This window comes from Argiope bruennichi, chromosome X2 (genome assembly GCF_947563725.1).
Source record: "Argiope bruennichi chromosome X2, qqArgBrue1.1, whole genome shotgun sequence".
In the NCBI taxonomy this organism is placed as follows: Eukaryota; Metazoa; Arthropoda; class Arachnida; order Araneae; family Araneidae; genus Argiope; species Argiope bruennichi.
In genome coordinates, this window is record NC_079163.1 from 134,880,293 (window position 1) to 134,901,384 (window position 21,092).

Sequence of the window (21,092 nt, forward strand, 5' to 3'; positions counted from 1 at the left end):
TCTTCCAATAGGCTGATTGACATTGGTAAAAAGTTAAGTTGCATCACAAGGAACTAAGAATTACTAAAATCGTTGGCAATGGTCAAATGCTGAACTGAATAAATAACTTCTTTTTAATCCAAGGATAACCTAAAAATACTATTAAATAAATCAGTCATAATAGTTTTCTATATCTTTTATAGTGTCATGTTTTATTTTTCAAGTTCTTACACTTTTTTTCAATGAGATATTTCTTTTTTTTTTGTGGGGGGAGGGGAAGGAAGGGTATGATTTATATATGGGAATAAACTTGTAATACTTATAATACATGACGATTTAGTAATATTGAATTGTTGACCAAAACTTAAATGGGTTGATGAAAATTCTTTGTTTAAATATTTTAGATACTGGGTTTGATAATTTAAATTCGTGATCTTTAAATAGGGAACTAAATAAATAATTTCTTTTTAATCCATGGATAATATCATGATACCATTAAAGAAGTCAGACATATTAGTTTTCTTTATTTTTTATAGTGTCATGATTTTTTACAAGTTCTTAAACTTTTTTCAATGAGATATTTTGGGGGGAGTTGTGTGGGGGACGGAAATAGGATATGATTTATATGTGGGATTGAACTGGTAATACTTTTAATTGCAAGAGGGTTTAGTAATACTGAATCGGTGACCATATATGGTATACATGGTTTAATATATATATATATATATATATATATATATATATATTTGTATTTTAGATGCTATATTAGAAAGTTTCATCTTATGATCTTTACAGTTAAAATTTTTCACCATTTGATTTGAATATTATTAAAAAAAGGTAAGAAAATTTTGCTGGTAAATTAGATAATGAATGTAATAATAAGCAAAATATAACAAATAAAACAATAAAAATTTACTGAAAACAATTTCTAAGGAATAATGATAATTGTTATTAAATCATTAGAGATAAATGAATTCCTTTACATCCATGGTGTGATGATAACTCCTTTTCTATATACCTTGCTCTTTTTCTCCCATTTTTAATTTTAAAAGATAAATTCGTCATTACTAGCTTTTTTCAATTTATTTATAAATAGCCTTTTTTCGGGTATAAAAACTTTTAGTTATTTTTTTAATTATATCTTCAATGAAAAGAAGGAATTGTTAACATAATTTTATCAGAATATATTGAATTCACTTAATTTGAAAGAAAAAGAAAAAAAAACATAATGAGAAAACAACAATGCACAAAACGAGTAAATTATTTAATGTTAATTGAAGTGCTTGTCTTATATAAACATTCCTGTGTTCTAATAATTTGATTTAATCATTATAACTAATTGATGTTCATATATTCATTTCTTCATCCCAAAAGCGCTAATTATTTTCTTTCATTTCTTTTAAGGGAATGCTAATTTCCTTTTGATGGTTCTTATCCATCAGAATATTCAATTAAATATATTTAGGTTGTAAATTATCAAATTTATTGTAACATGACTCCTAAGATTTTTTAAAATTTTATATTAATTAAATGTTTGTAATCTTAATTGAAGGCAAAAAATAAAACTCTATCTAAATCAAAATTAATACAATAGGTTTGGCATAACAAAAAATAATAAATAGACTTTTCCTTATCGTTTTAGATTCTTTGCACCTCATACTAAATAAAAAAGATAGAAAACATCTCAACTGAATATTCTCTAAAAAATTGCCTTTTTCCCTTATTTACTTTTTCGCTTTTTCTCCCGGAATTTTCAGATTTTTCTACCTGAAATTCAGAAAATATTTTGATTTTTATATTTTTCTTCAAATTGTTGTAGGAATAAAAAGGTTTTGAAGATTTTTTTTTTCTTTTAAAAGTGCATTTGATTTGTATTTTGCATATTTATTTATTTTTACAAACGAATTAACTGTTGAAAATTTCAATTTATTGTCCAAACAGAGAATGAAAATAGCCTTTAGTGACATAAAAAAATCCATTAGTGAGAACTAAATTAATCAACTTTTTTATGCTTCGTCAAAATTTCAATAATTTTTTATGTCTTTTCCGACCTATTTACCCTAAGTGTGCTTTAAAGATTGACAGAGAAAATTCCTGACTACTTTTATTCCATATATTTTACAATGCCTTATATTATAGTTATGACATTCTTACGATAATGCACTTCGTGGTTATATTTTGCTTAAAAGTGATTTGTATACTTATTTACTTCATAAGAAAAGATGATTGTTAAAAATTTCTATTTCTATCGAATAAAGAGAAAGCATAATTTAGCTTAAACATAGTTTACCGCATGCATACATCTAAAATTTTCTTATTAGTTTGTAAAATATATCACTTATGGAATTTTATTTAGAAATATATGATTAAATTTGCCACTTCCAACAACTAAATAAGTTTTTCAATCAAATAAAAGCACTGAATCCGTTAACCTCTCTCGGAGAAGAAACTTCTGTTCATCTAACATATAACCTGGAGGTGATCGAAATTGTGTCTTTCCAAATAAAAGACTTCTTTCTCAAAGAGAAAAAACTGGCACTTTGTTCTCAAACCTTTTGTCTAAAAATTTTCGCTTGTCATGAAAAGACGACAAAATGAAAACTTCTAAAGCTTTTGTCACTCGCATAGATGACAAAGTTCAACTGAAAACCATCAAAAATGGGAAAACGAATACAGTGCTTGTCTCTTGTTCTTAAAGATGTCATTTAGAGACTAGTGTTTGATCATATTAAAATAATGCGAGGAAATTATTTCTAAAACAAAATATAATCATTTTAATTGATGTAAATATTTCTGAAGACTGTTACATCTGGAAAGATTTTTTTTCCTTCACATGATTAAAACTAGCAATTTACATTCTTATTTCTATTATAGTCTATTATCCTATTTTTTTTTTATAAAATCCGTTTTAACTTTAGTTTTCATTATCTATTTATAGAAAGATAGAGAAACTTAATTTAAAATAAGAAAAAGTAGAATTTCAGGCAAAGTGATCCACGGCGTGAAAGGGCCATGTACATTCAATCACAATGTTGCGTACATTGTTTGTTGTCTTGTTTCAGTCAATTTTCAAATGCAGTTAAGAGGAATAGGGCCAATTCTTAAATGAGCTTAGTTAATATATATATTTTTTTTAAGTTTAAGCACTCTTAGGGTTTAAAGCTGCGGCATTTGACAACTTGTGTTTTCTGATTTTGTATAGGATAATTTAGAAACATACATGTCGTAAAAAAATTTCAATTAGCCATTTTTGTTGCCGTTCTGCTTGACAAATTAAATTTTATTATTGTATATTTCAAACTTATTTATCAGTATTTGCACTTCTTTTCTTCGTTAGTCCATAGCTCATCTTTACTAATATGTTTACGAACACTTTTACCCAAAACGTTTCATTTTCAAAAAGATATTTTTCCTGTGTTTATAGCATTATATTTAAATTTATCTTTCCCAAATTTCTTAAAACCTGTCAAATGCCTAGTTAATATTGCAAAAATTTAAACACTTTATATAACTCTTAATTAAAATTTTCTTTTTTTTTCTTTTGAACGCACAGATTTACTTCTCATTTTATAGCTTTATGTCACTATTTTAACCTCTTTATTCCTTTTATTTCATGGCATTATATTATAATATGCAAAAAATACAATAGTTTGTATGATTCTTTTTTTTTTTTTTTGCATCAGTGTTCCATGATTTAAGATGAGCTTATGATTCATAGTGCAGATGTGATTGTTTTATAATTTTCAATCTGGTAATCTTTAATATGACAATTTTAATGTGAAAACCTTTGTAGTTCGAATTTACAAATCGCATGCAATCTTACTTATTAACTTATATTGCACATAAAATAATAAGTGGGAACCTTAAATCAATTATTGAAATTGGCAAATAAGAGATATATAAATCCCCAAACATTTTATTTTTTATATAGAAAAACAATTTAACAATTAAATTGTTTAAAGCACTTGAATGCTAAATGTTGACTAATTTTTTTTTTCAGTCGAAACACATTAATCAAGCTGGTGGCCGCTTGGTAAATGTTTTGTGAGATCAGTGACAGAACTACATTGTAATCTTAAGCCTAGCCAATGATTATTACTATTAGAGAGTTAGCAAAAAAAGATTTATATACAGTTCATGATTTGCGTAGTGCTGCATTCTTCAAAGGAAATTCTGTTGAACTATCGAATTTATTCGCTTTTGAATTCTGAATAATTCTATTAATATGTTCTAGGCCCATTCTGTTCAAATAAACATAGGCAAAATTTTATAAACCTCAACAATTTTAATGACTATGCGGCAGAGTTCATTCATCTAACTTATTGCATTTTCTAATCATCACTTTCACATATGCGCAAACAGATAAAAAGTTCTGCCGCTGATAATTTTTTACAAAAAAAAAATCTCTTATAGATTTATAATTTTGACTATAAAAAAAAACGTTCAACATTAAAATTGTTTGTTCTATTCCCTTTTTATGGTCTTTTATTGTCCCCTTTTTATTATTCAAAAAGTTCTGAAAGAAGACAATTTCTAACAATCTCGAGACTGAACATTTTTGACAAATATAAATTTAATAGAAGAAATTAAGAGTTTCTGAAATTCAAAAGTCTTTGAGGAAGAAAAAGAGTTCAATCTTTCCGTTCAACCCTCTATTGTATTATTATCAACCCTCTATTGTATTCTGTATTATTATTTTCCAAACGAAGTAACTTTTGTTTATCTAAAATAACGGAAAGACCCAACACTGACCTCGATCCAAACCCATACAGTAATTCGAATTCATATATTCATATAATTTCTGTTTCAATAATGATTTATTATTATTAGAATTATCAATTATTATTATTATTATTATTATTAGATTTCTATATAAAAAACATTGTTTTCAGGCTCATTATTCAAGGAGAAATCAGTGTCGTGTCAAAGGTAATCGACATTCGAAGGATTATATAATCCCCACCCCGTTGTTATTAGAACTTTAATAAGATTATGGCACCACCTGGAACATAGCACCACTTTTTCGCATTTTCATGACATTTCATTTTAAAAAGCGCTCTAATGTTTAGTTTCCATATTTCCTCATAAAACTAGCACACAGGACATCTATAGCCCACTTGCACACTGATCACTACGTCTCTGCACAAAAAACGATTTTAAATCATATTACAAATTTGCATTTGCACACTAGACCTCCGTAAGTCAGCAACCATGAACATTTTATTATTTCATTACATTTAAGATTTAAGTAGAGCCACACAATTTAATTTCTGATTTGTTTTAATTAAATACAAATACAAAATAATACAAGTTGTAATCATTATAATAAGTCTGTATGAACCGAATTTATATTAAGTTCTTTTTTTAAATTTAAAGTTTTAAAAATAGTTAAGGGTTGTTTTTTTTTTGTTTCATAAATATTTAAGAAATTTAATGTATACATACCATATATAGACTACTACATTGTAATAAAATCCCTACATTTTGTTTCTAATAGTGACCGATCATCTTTGTAGACAAACTTATAAGTACCTAAGATTTTTTATTACTCACCACCAAACACGATGACTAAATTCCACGATGCTAAAGAGAAAGTTTCCGCCTAAATGAAGCCGTAGAATAGCTTCAAAGTGCGACAAAGACGGTCGGCTCCTTGAACAACTTTAATTAAATGAGCACCTATTCATTTCGTCTATTTACTGCCATGGATCTAAAGCCTCTTGTTTTGTGAGACAGAGAATAAAGCTACCGCCTCTGGAGACCACCTGTTATAGGTCAGTCTGAGCTGCATTGTTTAGATCCTCTTAAGGAAATCGAAGTAATTGGGAGAGAAGTGCAAAGTGGGTAAAAGATTAATGGCCCATTGTAATAGTATATAGTACTAGGCTGTTGTTTTAAAGAGCTTAAAACAAGATTACTTAATCTTAGTCTATCTTCGAAACAAATTTTCTATCAAATACAACTATTTTTATTAGAAATTGTATACCACTGATCAAAAAGAAATGAAAGTTTGTAATATGTGAGCATAAGTTATTTTATTTAATTTATTAAATAAATTGAATGATTTTTATGGTTTCCTAATATTATTATTTTCCAAGTTTCCTAATATTATTTACTAACATTTTATTCAGGTGTCCACTTTAATTGTGACCAAATAGTTAATTTCTAAAGAAAAAAAATTACATGCATCCAATCGGAATTTAGAAAAAATTACATGCATCTAATCGGAAAAATTTTCTAATGGTGTAAAAAATTTCTTATTTACGTTGTTTGAATCAATAAATATAATGTTGAAAAATTATTATCTAAATTTCTAATATTCCTTTGCTCTTTTCATCATAATTCGAAAAATATTCAGTGCTTGTTTATTATTTATAGCTCACAAATTCATTTGTAGATGGTTCGATTTTACGTCAAAGTTGCCAAGTTTCCTAATACATAATGTAAACAATTTTGGCTATGTATCTAGTTCGCTTGGCGATAAAACTTGTAGGTAGTAAATATAAACATAAACCAAATATTCTTGTCTCAATAACATATTGCTCTTTTTATAAATTTCTATTTTTCTTCATTTATAATTAAGTGAGTTTTTATTTCATTATTTCAGACCAATCAACGGCTGCCTCGAGGAAACGCATTATTTTATATTATTAGTTTTCTAGAAACTTCTATTGAAACGGTTTAAAAATAGATTAAAATATTTGTATTCCTTAACATTTATGAGACATTATTATTAAAAATAACAAATATTTATGATAATTTTAAGATAGAATTACTGAATTACGAAATATGCAATCCAAAATAAACCTCGGCTAATATTCTTTAGTACTTTTTGTTTTTTATATGTCCACCAAATTCATAAAAACTATCGAAATTATCACCCCCTTCCGTACCATTGAATTTTTAAAAGCATTTTTGTTTGTTTACAACATTATTTTTCTTCAATATTTTTTACTTCTGTTACTTGGTGTTGTTAATCAGCGAGAAGAATCCAAATTCGTTAATTTAAATTTGAGTACTTTTTATATTACTAACACTCGAAGGGACAAAAAGCGATGCAAATGGTGAGAAAGACGTGAGACTATAAGTGGGATGACATTATATCTTTCTTCATAAAATTCTTGTAGTTGAAATCCAATCCAATAACAAAAGATTTCTCTGTCTCTCTAAAAAATCAATTCCGTTACTCATCTAAGTTTCACTTTAAAAAAAAATTATTTGGTATTAACATGCCCTAAGGAATCCTTATCTTAAATTTAGTCTGGACCAATTCTTAAAGCTCTGATGTTCTTCATAAACTAAATTCTATTCAACTGCATAGCTACTAGCAATGCATGTCGATCTTTAATATTGGTTTTCTTCTTCTTTGGTCTGAAAAAGAGAATCAACCACTGTTCTAATATCCGGTGTTGAAGAAAACAGCCAGAAGGCGATCTACTGCTCTCACAGTATTTAAATCAATGCTTCAACTATTTTTGGCTCAGTTTTCCATGATACTCGAGGGAAAACGTTTGAGTTCCTTGTATAATCTTTTGAATAATCCAAGATTTACCAAGAAACTCTTAATTTTAAGTTCCAAGTATAAGTGAGTGTTACTAAGAATACTTTTTACTAAAAGGTTTCGGAAATGCAGTACTCATTTTCTGAACCTTATTTAAAATAACTATTTCCTTCTTTCACTAAAATAATGCATAATTTCCTGATTCTTACTAACTTTTACTTATATACAAATTTTTTGCGTATTGTGCATAAAATCTTATTAGAATAATAAATAATTTATTTATTGCATACAAAGTAGAGATGAAACAAATTAGCTGGAAATTTATTCAATAAATTTTGATAGAATGAATGCGGAAAAAAATTACCGAAATATAGTTGATTATTATATATATATTTTAATAGTTTTATTCGCATAAAATACATTGCAAACATTGGTGGAAACGATTAAGTAAAATATATATATAAACATACTCGTAAAAATTCGTCATCAAGCACCCAATTTTGTTGATATTTTAAGTGAAAAATCACTTCTATTTATAGTTTAAGAATGATTAAAACAGATTTTAATTAGTGATAAATTGTGAAATTTTTAATACTTTTTGCAGCTTTGTACTTGGTGCATGAAAACTTAAAATCTAAGAAAGAAAACATTTGAAAGAACTTTCCTGGTTTTGCATGAATTAAGAACAAAATATTTTAAATTCATTTTTTTAAAAACAGAGCTTTGCTTCTTGGCTATTATCTGAAAGTGTAGTTTTCGTCGGATACTTCAACTATTCATTGGTTAAGTGCTTTTGAAAATCCTTCTCCAACCAGAACAAAAGAATTTTAACACGAAGAATTATCCTCATCCTGTCAAAACACTCGAGGTAATATGAACAACCATCTCGAAATTATCATGAATCTGTATGAAGCAACATGAAAACGATTACGGTTTTCTAAGAGCTATCATTAGTCACGACCCATCTTTTCACACTAAAGACACCTACAGTTACTGGAATAGAACTGTTTCAATTTAAAACAATTATTATAATTTCAAAGAAGCGATTACCCGAAAAATTCTCATTACTTGCTCATCGACCCTTCAGGAAATGGTTGTGTTCTCGTTTCCTTTAACACCTTCACGAAGTTAATGTGGTCGCTGTAACAAAACCCGTATTCAAAAAGTCTTGAGTATGCTTACATATGAATTTAATTCTACCATTAGACTGAAAATTTGTAATTAGATAATTATTGTATAGAGATATTTTAACATCTACTTTACAGCTTTACATTTTTAGTTGTACAGTTTTAACGTCAACTTTACAGCAAGCACATTTTTCCAATTCTTGTAAACATTAAGGAATAATTTTTTATGAATTTTTAAAACTAACTTTTAAGGCATTTAATTAAAGTAGATTCACATTTTCAGGCTATTATTCTGATATGTGTACTGTTATTTCAAATATAAGGATACTGGGTGGCCAATAAAACGATACCTCATCTTTTCAAAATACTTATAATTCAGAAGAAAATCAAGGGAACCCTAAACTAATCCCAAAAGAATTAAGTGTATTATAGCTGTTTGCACTAGATACTGTAACGAATAAAAAGATTCGAGTGAAAGAAATGCACGAATAATTAATCCTTTTTATACATTTACTTTGTTACTATTCAAAGAAGCAGTTACTTTTTAATAAGAAGTTTCCTTAAACAAAGAATCAGAAGATGTTTGATTTCATTGTTACTATTTCAATTAGGTATCATTATTGAATTTTCCTATTTGAATTAATGTTGTTTCAAGACTTCCCAAAATATTTCTTTTTCTAAAATGATAATTTTTTTTAAGATTAAGTTTGATTTCTTAAAAAAGAATTTTTTCGAAAGTTTGATTCGAAAGAATTAGAAAGTAATTAAAAATGCCTTAAGCCCTTTTCCTATTCAATAAATGTTCCAATAAATATTTGTTTTTTATACTCTCTATGTTAGCTATTTCACAAGTTAAAATCCTTACATTTCAATGATAAAAATTCTGATAGCAATATGAGTGATTCCAAACATATTATTCAACTTCAAAATAATTTATTCTGTCTAAAAATTGAGCCTTCTTTTATAATATGGAAAAAATATCAAGATGTTTTCACTTTATTAGTATTAAATCTGCATTTCTGTACTACAAAATAATAGAGGTATTACAAGAATAAATATGTTTTGCACAGTTTTTTCTTATAATATTTTTATTAAACTATCATCTTACTTTATTTTTTATATTATCTAGATTACTTGAGTAAAAGAAAAACTTTTGTGTCATGGAAATGTACATTTTCATTCTATATCCGTCTTAATAAATTATCAATCATTATATGCCTTACGCAATGAATGATATTATTTTAAATTCAATAATTTGTATTTTGGTTTGATTAGAATAATAAAGAAAATCTATAATTTTCTGAAATATCAAAGATTTCAAATAAAAGATACAGAATCTCATACTTGATTCGAAATTCAAACGTATATAAAAGTATTATAGTACTTTTTATCAAAATGTTATGGAGAAATTTAAACAGTTCAGTACATTAAATTTATTTTACACATAATCATTTGAAAAATAAAAAATAAAAATTCTTTTTTCAAATCATTACGTATTCCGTTGTGCTTTTCTCAAGGTTTGTATCCGTTTGTAGGTATTTTTATCAAGAAGTTATGAAATGTTTTGATGAACAAGAAAACAAAATAAGTAAAAAAAAACTGCAAATTATCTTTATATAGTGAATAAGTTCTGTAGTGAAATGGTTTTACATGAAACATAAATAGTTTTTCACAAAAAAATGATAATTTTTTAATTGGAAATAGATCTATGTGTTACACAAAGATACAAGCAGATAATTTTTTATGGCATTTCATGTTGATTTCATTGCATTCACGCATTTTTTTACAATTTATATATGTCACATACAAAGTATATATTATATAACAAATCATCTAATTTAAAAAACATTTTAGTTAATGTATCTTTATTGAATAAAAAGTTTTGTTTTCACAATTAATATACTTTAAAGAATTATTCTTGTTTGCTCTTGTTATGATCTAATCAAGGCCCAAAAGCTAATTTTTAAAACATTAGATTTTTATATATTTTCAGTTGAAACAGTGCCCAATATGATGATGTACATAATTATATATTTCACTTGTTTTAGATCGTGAATGAATTGTTAAAAAATACCCTACAAAATCTAAATATTTATGGAATTGCTTACTCCCCTTCTTAACCCCCAGGGTGGGAACCTCGAAATGAGGATGAGATGCTTCCGGTTTGGTGGTTGACTGATATGACTTACTCCCCTTCTTATATTTAGTTATATATTCTTTTTATTCGATTTTAAAACTTCAGTGACCAGAACCGACTAAGTTACGAAATTTTGAAGCTTATTTTTAATAAAATCAAAAAAAAAAATTGCTTTGATACGTGGAGCGGCTATTGAAATGATTGAAGGTAATCTAACACAGAGATATTCAAAGTGTCATAACTCGATCACTCGGTTTTAATCACTGTAAAAAGATTTTTCTTTAATAAAGAGGGGCTATTATATTAAATATGATAAATAGGATAGAAAAAATATATAAAAACATTTAGACTTTTTACAATTTTTAACATTATATTCATGAATTCAAAAAAAAAATCTCGACTTATATACATGCGTCTAACATTTAAAAATTAGTTATCGGTTCACAATTACAGTTGAGAGCTGGAATACATTCTATCTATACATACATGGAACAGAAAGATACTAATTTCTGTGAAAAATCACCGTTTTATGCTTTGCTAGTTTTATGGATCTACAGACAATACTTTCGTTTAAATGTCATCTATTGTAGAATTTGAAAAAGAAATTGGAAGAATATATATTCTGAAATAATTCTATTCTCTATTCCCTTCTGAAATAATTATTAGATATTTCTTAAATACACTAGTATGCTAAATATCTTAACAGGAAATTTTTTTTTCTAATGGAGACCTAAAACGCGTAATGCATTTACTAAATAGCAATTTTATGAACAAAAGACACCATTATCTAATGTCACGTTTTTAAATACATTTCCTTTCCTGTCAGTTTTGCTGTATTTTCAAACCCTGCATGCGATATGTACTCCATTGAAATGTTAACGAATTTTAGAAATTGTGTTGCTTGACAAGTAGTTTTTGGAATGAAGAATTACACTGAGCAATGTAATCCATACTTTACTAAAAAGGAAAACTACTTTTAATTGTTAATGATGAAAAATTTAAAGTTCCACTTACAAAAAAAAGTATTATTTATTTCATATTTATTTTAAGAAATATTTAACAAGAGTTTTAATCCAATAAATAAATCAACTGTACACTTGAAGATGATTAGCTCTTTCCCTGCCGTAAAAATGTTCTATAAATAGCTTTTCCCATTCCCTTTATACTATATCTTATATATCATTTTCAGATTATTAAATAATATTTATTGAAATACAACATACAAAGGTCATTTTTATATAAAATTATTGCAATGTAGAGGACAAATTTACAATTTTATTAAGTTCCAAATTAATAACAAAGCATAAAAGTTTATCGTCGCCTTCAAATCTATTATTCTTTCTAAGTAACTATTTCTTATGTCATGCAAAAAATTTGATTTAGTCATTAATCGAAATTTATAATCTTATCGTGCATCAAATGCAAGATCATAGTCAAATATTTCAATTAAAATTCGCATTAAACCAAGTAAGAAACTAAAGAGTCATTCACATGCAATACTCTAGAGCTTAGAATTTGCTAAAGCAATTCAGAAAATTTTATGTAAGAATTTATGAATTTGCCGATATTTTAGCCGTAAAACCCCACTCTGTAGGACATTTCTATTTTCATACATTTAAATTGAATATATTTATATTCTTCTGAAAATTATAGTTCTTAAGCAACGCTGTGTTAATATATTATTTTATCGTTGAAAATCCTTATAACTTATTTGAACCAGATTATAGCAAAATGTAGATTGCTTGTTAAATTAATGCTTTCTTTTGACACTAGCATAGAGACTGAGGGCAAATGAATGTAAATATTGTTTTTAAAAGACATATTTTATTGTTGAACGTCATTATTAAATAACTCATTTGAACCAGACGATAGTAGCAAATTTAATTTGCATGTTGAATGAATACCCTCATTTGACACTGGCATAAGGACTTCAGGCAAATCAATATTAAATGCACTAGAACTATTCTTAAGAAAGAGGGCGCCCTAAAATAAAAAGGCTTTTGTAATTATTTCACGTTTTAAGACCAAGTATTATATCTATGTAATTTATTATAGTTTAGTAAGATAGTATACCAACTACCTTATTATAATTCAGTTTGTAAAATTAATGCACTCTTTTGACACTGGCATAGGGACTGAAAGTAAGGGAATATAAATCCTATTTCTAAGCAATGTTGTAATAGTATATCGTTTTATTGTTGAACATCATTATTCATTTAAATCAGATGATGGTAGGATATGTAGTTTGCTTGTGAAATGAACGTTTCCTTTGACATTGGGATTGGGGCTGTAGCTAAGGGGATATAAATGCACTAGCACTAATCTTAAAAAAGAGGGCGTACGAAACACAAAAATGCTTCTGTAATTATTTCATATTCTAAGATCAAGTATTATATGGTATCAAGTATGTATGGGACGATTGAAATCATTTTAATCTAGATTTCATTCATCTTTAACTATTTCATATAGAGGCATTGCTCGAAATTAATATGCATTTATGTATAATATTCTTATTTAAAAATTTATATAATATACACGGTCTTTTTAATCCTTTGTCCTTAAAACCGTTTTTGTGCGGTCTGTACAAATTAGAATTTAAGATATCATGTTTCAAAAAATATCCAAATAAGCTCCTTAAATATTATTTAATTAACAATTAAATTAAAATGTTTTTTCGCACTGAAATGAGTTTAAACATATATTAATGACCTGTAAAAAAACTGGATTTTTAAAGTCAAAATTTTGAAAAGAATTTTAAAAAACACCTTAATTCTAGAATGAAATTATACTCATATTAAATAATAATTTGTCTTACTCAAATGAGTGAAAATTGCTTTCTTATTGCTGTATACAACTGAAGAGAATGAAAATTCAGTATAAGTTGCTCGAGTTTAGAGCTTCCAAATTCTGCCAAATGAGGCAAGCATAATTCATAAGATAAATAAAGCTAAATATTTGATTGAATACAAAATAAATGCGAGACACAAGCTTTATTTGCTAAATTTCTATACAGATACATTCAATGCAATAGTTAACAAAATTATTGCAGCAATGTAATACAATTAAAGTAAAATTTATTATATATTAAGTAAAATATCAAAAGCAATTTTACATTAATAAGCCATACATGCTTTCAGGCAGTATAAGTAAAACATTCATTTTAGATTCATTTGTTCCAACTTAGAATTAACTAGTACATATACGTGTTCGTAACAAACAAAAAAAAAAAAAAATGTTTTCATTGATGATTAATAAAAAAAAAAATGGTGTGAATGGGGGAAAATTACTGAATACATCTTTACAAATTATATAATGGATAAAGGAATTTATTTTTAATTAGAATTTTTAAATGTTTAATGCATATTAATATATAAATATTTCGCATTTCATTAAATAATTAGGAAGAATGTGTCGTGCAAATTTAATTTATTAGAAACTGATAATTCAAAATTCATAACTTTTACTCTCGTCATATTTGAAAAATGGAAATTAAAGATTAAACTATTATACCATTTACCATTCATTTCACCCATTCGTTTTTTTAGAAATAAAACGATATTCCTGACTGCCTATCCATACACTAGTCATGAGAATTTCTCTTAAAAATGCATTCTGATCACCATGGGGATCAGGCACGATGATCAAATGCTTTTTAAGAGTACAAAGATATTTCCATTGGTTGGCCGGCCGAACCAATCAAAATATCCTTTGTCCGCGGATAAAGATTTACAGAAAATTAAGAGCCAAAATATACAATATTTAAAACTCATGATTTAAAATTTTCTATTGATATTACTAAATTTTATTTTAAAAATTTAATAAAAAGATTAGTTTTTAAAAATATTTATAAATGGATGCAATGAATAGACCAATATAAAGTATTTCTAAAACTTTAGTTTAAAAAAAATCAATTATTGCATACATTTAAAATTTTAACCTAAAAACAATTAAAGGCTAGAAATTAAGATGAAGATAATGCCTGCAAAATAAATCTAGCAATATAAAAATTACATTATCTTTTAATATAAAACTTGTTATCAAACATCCAAATTAAAAATTTGAATCAAGACATTTCAAATGCTATTAATATTTCTATGCAATTATAAAAATATTTTATCAAAACCTAGCATTATTTCATGTGTGCGAATACAAGATTTAATTTAGAGAATAACTGCGATATTTTAAACCTTATTTCAAACAATTGGAAAAACATTTGTTACCAATGCATCTTTCTACCTCGTATACATAAGACAGAAGCATTGTTTCCTTTAAGGAATATTTCATATTTTAATCAAACATAAGTACATATTAAACGCCATATTGTACAATTCAGAGAACTTTTAGATAAAAGCTGATTATCAAGATCTCGAGATTGATAACTAACGGAAATTTAGAGACAAATTGTTTTACGTAATTGATACTAAGCATAACAGAGATCAAAATCCTCACAAAATCCAAACTTCGTTATAGATACAGGAATTAACACCTATTCGAATATGAAGGATTCTTTAATAATAGTCATTCAAAATCACGAAATGAAGTTTTAGAAACAAACAAGGTCAAGAAATTGCTTCAGTTACAACGAAAGGGTGCAGTGTTCTTTATAAAATTGGTTTGTAAATGGAAAGAAATTCTGCCGATATAATGGTTAAAAAGACTACAGTAATGAAAATCCAAGACTTAAAATTGTATAGTAGCAATCTGTCATGTCAAACAATTCTTAGCAAATTCGGTAATAACAAATATGTTCTCAAATGCAATTTATAGAGGAAGGCACCACGAAAATTAAATCTAGGTTTTGTTCCATCAAATTTGTTATGTCGCTGTATTTACAATATCCGTTTCTTGCATCTAGTCAATTAGTTCCGTTTGAAATTTGCTTGTGAACATATTGATAACATAAATTCAAATATAGTCTTCGTCCGTAATTGAACTGTGCAGCATCCGCACTCCAATATGCGCTTGATGAAGGGTCCAGGTATTGTCTGTTATTCCAGGATCACATCGATGAAGGCGTATTCCTAACAGACACCTAAAGGGAATATTAAATATTTTAAATCAATTTAACTTCAATACCAATTCCATTGAATGTCAAATAGCATTAATATTGCTCATAAAATGAAATACAAGAATATGAAGACTATAGTTAAATAAATTGACTATTTAATCTTTGTAAAGTTCATAACAAAAATTAAATCCTAATAAAGCTATTTGCACTACTTTAATTGCACTTGTAGAATTTATCTAAATATTTAAGTTATTTATCATAGTAAAAAGCCTTTTCCTGAAAGTTTCGTGTATGTATTATTTAAGATAAACTGCGATGACAAATTAATAACTTTGCTTAATGAAGAGATAAACGTTTCTTCCTCAACCACCATTAAAATACTCTCCAAATGGATGTCTTATATACCGATACAATGAAATGTGGCTTGAAAAGCATTTAGTTTTCATTCTGGGGGCAGAAACCAAAATATTGGGATTTTCACATTAGACTCTTGGGAAAAAAACAATGTAATTAATGCCCTTACTAAGATTATATTATTTACTTAAGAATAATGAATCATTGAGAAGAAAAAATTGAAAGTCAATAGCAAAATATTTTATGCGCCTTGAAAATAAGTTAATCCGGAAACAGAACGAAGATTTAAAGGAAACGCAATTACCCGACATTTGTCGTTCTGTTCGTGTACTTGAAGAGGCTTATAGCAGAGCAACATTTTAGTAGTGAGGGACTTGCAGAAGGCTGTCACACGGTAGATTCATTCTCCATCGACCGATTTCTTCAGACACTATAGTTGCAGAAGTTGATCTCGGAATGGCATCAATTTCGCCATTTCGCGTATTGAGAAATAGCTGGGTACGCTGCTTCTGTTTTGATAGATATTTACAGATGATTGTGGTTTGCCTCCTTACAGCTTACTGGAAATTTGCCTTCTACAAGAATAAAAGTGATTAGAAAATGCCATGTTCTTGCTATTTAATTTGATTAAGAAGTTGAATGTATACTTAGATTTCCAATGTTTTGATATTAGTAGAGAGTATTTCATAGCATCCAGCTTAGTTGCTGTCAGTTCAGAGCATGTGTGGAACCAAGAAAGCAGTATCTTCTGGTGATGAGTGATACGCCTTTAGAGAAAAAGATGACTATAGATCAAAACCTATTCGGAACCATGTTTAAAAAATATTAAGTTATAAAAAGTAATAAGTCAAATTATAAACCTATTTTACATTCGTAAAGTAGGTTACTTAATGATCAAATGTATGAATGAATAAATCCTATATTCATTTCCGTATGACAATTACCGAAATTCTTGCAACATGCCGATATCGCTTCAGAATCATTCAGGTAACTTTGTGTTGAGAAATAGCTGGAAAGCCCGCTTCTGTCTTGATAGAACCTTCCACATAAATTATATGTAGTTTGCCTCCGCATGTCTTCAGAAAACTTGTTTTCTAGAAAAAAATATTTGAAAATGCCATGGCGTTTCGATTATTTCAAGTAATTAATAAAATTATGCATTAATTGTATTTCAAATAATTCAGTAACTGAAATTTAGCAATGCACTTATATAGTCATTTTTGGTGACTATTTTACCATATGCAGCATAAATGGCGTCAATTCCAAAGCTATATGGAATCACGAAACCCTTATTACTTCATGGATGGATAACATGTCTTGATTCAGAAAAAGACATTTAATATAAGCAGTAGGTATCCAACTTTTTCTACATCTATAAAAAGAAAATGTGCATTGGTAAAGATGCAATTTAATAATCAAATTCTATCTTCATTTTGGTACGACTATTATCAGTTCTTGCAACTTACCGTTATCTCTACGATACCATTCTGAGAAAAGTTTCTCGATCACCCAGATTGCTGGTAGAGAATTTGTCAGAAACTGAAGTAGTCGCTACAAATGAACATGGAAATATTGTCATTAAGAATTTTATTTAATCAGGTGTACATGCATTGACATAATTAGAAATAAAAAAAAGCGAAGTACACAAGAATTCATTTCGTTTGAAGCTATCAAACGCTGGCAGCATTTTAAATATATTTGTAAAAAGATCTATCTAGACTTGTTATTGATCATACTAATGTGTTGGTTCGAGAATCTTTCGTGAGCTATGCAAATGTTTAAGAACATAAGTTTTGCATTCAAATTACAGTCAATAAATGTCTAATGAAGATTGCTGTACAGTTTCTCCACCAATCTTCATTAAATGCTCTTCAAATAAAAGCAATCATAAAGCGATGAAATTAAATTTCGTTTGAAAAACATTTATTTTATGCAAGACTCCAACTTAAGTTTTGTTCATTGTGGTATTGAGACACTCGGGAAAGCGTTTTGTACTTATTAGTTGCATATATATCTAATTAGGAGTAATAGGATTAAAAATTGATTTTTTTTACAAATTAACAGTAAAATGCTTATTCAGAAAATCAGATCCTCTATATCCAAAAGCTTTATGAAATAAAATTACCTGGAAATATTTCTTGTTCCATTTCTGCACTTTAAAAAGGTTTCTGGCCTGGCAACATTTTACTTGTGACGAGGAGACATGCAAAAGGCTGTCGCATGTTGATTCCATGCTCTGGCGATTGATTTGTTCGGTCCCTCTACTCACGAAAGATGATCTCGGGATGGCACGCGCTTCAGTTCCTCCGCTTTTCTATTTTCAGAAATAGCTAGAAATTCTGCATCCGTTTTAATAGATGTTGACGAGTAATTATGGTTTGCCTCCTTGCAGTTCAATGTTTTCTGGAAAATCAAATAAAATGGTTAGAGAATGTCATTTTTGTGATTTCAATATTATAAATAAGAAACGAAAGGATACTTGATTTTCCAACATTTCAATGTCATCTGTAGTGAGCATTTCACAACATACATCGCAATAGATGTCGGTTCATAATAAGTGTGGTAACGGAGACAGCAATCTCACTTTTAGTGTAAATGGGGACCCTTTATTGAACAAAAGATTACTATGCATCAAAATCTAATCCAACCTACATATAAATATTATAAAAAATACAAAGTTTAATTATATAATAACCTACTTCACATTCGTCAAGTTATTTAATAATCAAATGAATAATTATATTCTATATTCATTTTGATATGATAATTATCAAAATTCTTGCAACTTACCTCAATTATTCTGAAGGATATCAGTAACACTAACCAAGTCTTATTACGTTGATAAATTGGAAATTCTGCTTCTGTTTTGATGGATGGTTTCAAGTAGTAATGGTTTGCTTCCTAATTTAAGAGAAATTTTTCTTTAGAAAAATATTTGTGAATACATGGTCTTTTGGTTATTTCAGATAATTAATATAACTATTAATTCAGAAACTAACTATATACATGCGTTGCCAAAATGGGTCATTTTTAGTGAGTATTCCATCACATTCAGCAAGAATGCCGTCAATTTTGGACATATGGGGAATCTTGAAAGTTAGTTACTTCATGGGTGGATAGTACGTCTTTATTCAGAAAAACAAGTTTAATATAGACAGCATGTGTTCCAATTTGTATATACCTATAAAAATATAAAGCGTACATTGGTAAAGATACAATTTAATAGTTAAAACCTCTATTTTGGCATGACAATTATAAATTTTTGTAGCTTATATTTATCTCTTCGATACTATATTGAGAAGAAGTTTCCATATCATCCAGATTGCTGCCGAATATGTGTCAGATATTGAAGAGTCACTCTACAAATGGAACAGAAATCTTATTCCATTATTTAAATCGGATATACATGCAATAAACACAATCACATTTTTTGGAAGTTAACAGCAATTTAATTCCCAATTGATAATCAAACTACTCTCAGTATTTTAAATGCATTTGTAACATGTTAAAATAGTTTTATTTATCCTAGTGTTAGTTTCTCAATCTTACGAAGGGTATGCAAGCGTATTATTTTAATGACAAATGTTGCCATCAATATATTAATCCTCCTTTTAACAATCATTGATTATACTGAAGATTACAGTACAGTTTTTCCTCCGAGCGCCATCAAATATCCTCCAAATAGAAACCAGCGTATAGTGATAAAATGAAGTTACGCTTGAAAAACATTCAATTTTCATTCTGTCAGACGACAGTTGAACTGTTGTGGTTTGACATATTTAGACGTTATAAAAACACTGCTTTGTGATCATAATGACCTACATATACACATCTCATTAGGACTAATATAGGATTGGAGATATTTTTTTTCAAACCAATAGTAAAATATTTCATTCATCCAGAAAAATTCTAGGAAAGGCAAAGACTTTAAAGAAAGAAAATTACCTAGAAAATTCTCTTGTCCTGTTTTAGCACTTCAAATGGTTCCTTCCTAGCCAGGCAACATTTTCCTGATGAAGACGACATTCAGAAGGCTTTCGCATGCTGGCTCCATTTTCAGGCGATTCATTTATTCTACTGTTGCATTCGCAGAAGTTGATTTCAGAATGGCAAGCGCTCCGATTTCACAGATACTTACGTTGAGAAGTAGCTGGAAATGTCTATCAAAACGGATGTAACGTTTCCAGGTAATAATGATTTGCATCCTTATTAGCTTATGGGAATCTGCTTTCTAGAAGAAAACGATTAGAGAATATCATGTCATTTTTTGCAATTTTAGTATTATAATTAAGAAACCGAACTATACTTGTATTTCCAGTCTGTTGATCATCTGTAGTGAGTATTTCTCAGCATCCAATATAGTTGATGTCGGTTCAGTTCATGGGAGGGGGGGGGGAACCAAGGAACCCTTTTTCATGGCGATTGGTATTCAGCAAAAGGTCATTACTACAGGTCGTCAATTTTCTAACCTATGCATACTTAATGTGCACATTAGTAATGTTGCAATTTAACTATCAGATTGAATGCTTATATTCTATAATCTAGCATGATAATTGTCAAAATTCGTTTAACTTACCGTTATCTTCTATAGCATTCTGAGAAAGTTTCCTAATCGTCCAATTGCAAGTAGAGAGAATTTGTGACAAACCGAAACAGCAGTCATTCCATAGACTAGGATTGAGGGATGTGTCATTGTTCCTATTATTAGCATCTAATGTATTCGACAATAAATTCACATAATTCGACAGAAACCTTCCGGTATAAGTGAAACATTTTAAGTTTAAGGTAACTCCAAGTTTGTTATATTTACTCGCCTAATTCACCTTTTGCTTGTACCAGCTACTACTAAACAGAAAAGTCGTAATGATGCTCTCTGTTGCAGCAGACAATACCAAGTATCGCCTATGTAATTGTGGCAATCTCACCGCTAAAAGGCCGCTTCTGCTAAATATCCAGACATTACGAACACTTCTTCCGTACTCAATC

General features: G+C 28.0%; 1 long non-coding RNA gene across 5 annotated transcripts; it reads right to left on the minus strand.

The window, feature by feature from the left end:
* Positions 1-14,824: 14,824 nt before the first annotated feature.
* LOC129960561 (uncharacterized) lies at positions 14,825-20,560 on the minus strand. 5 transcript variants are annotated; one of them, XR_008783626.1, is made up of 9 exons: positions 20,413-20,560; positions 20,052-20,337; positions 18,897-19,007; positions 18,232-18,710; positions 17,573-17,657; positions 17,343-17,478; positions 17,051-17,200; positions 16,411-16,873; positions 14,825-15,776 (listed from the first exon to the last, which is right to left on the minus strand). It is a non-coding gene; the product is annotated as an uncharacterized LOC129960561 (long non-coding RNA). The 5 variants fall into 5 exon arrangements; XR_008783627.1 differs by having other exon boundaries at positions 18,232-18,509; positions 18,586-18,710; positions 20,052-20,560; XR_008783625.1 differs by having other exon boundaries at positions 16,411-16,681; positions 16,754-16,873; positions 20,052-20,560.
* Positions 20,561-21,092: the final 532 nt, after the last annotated feature.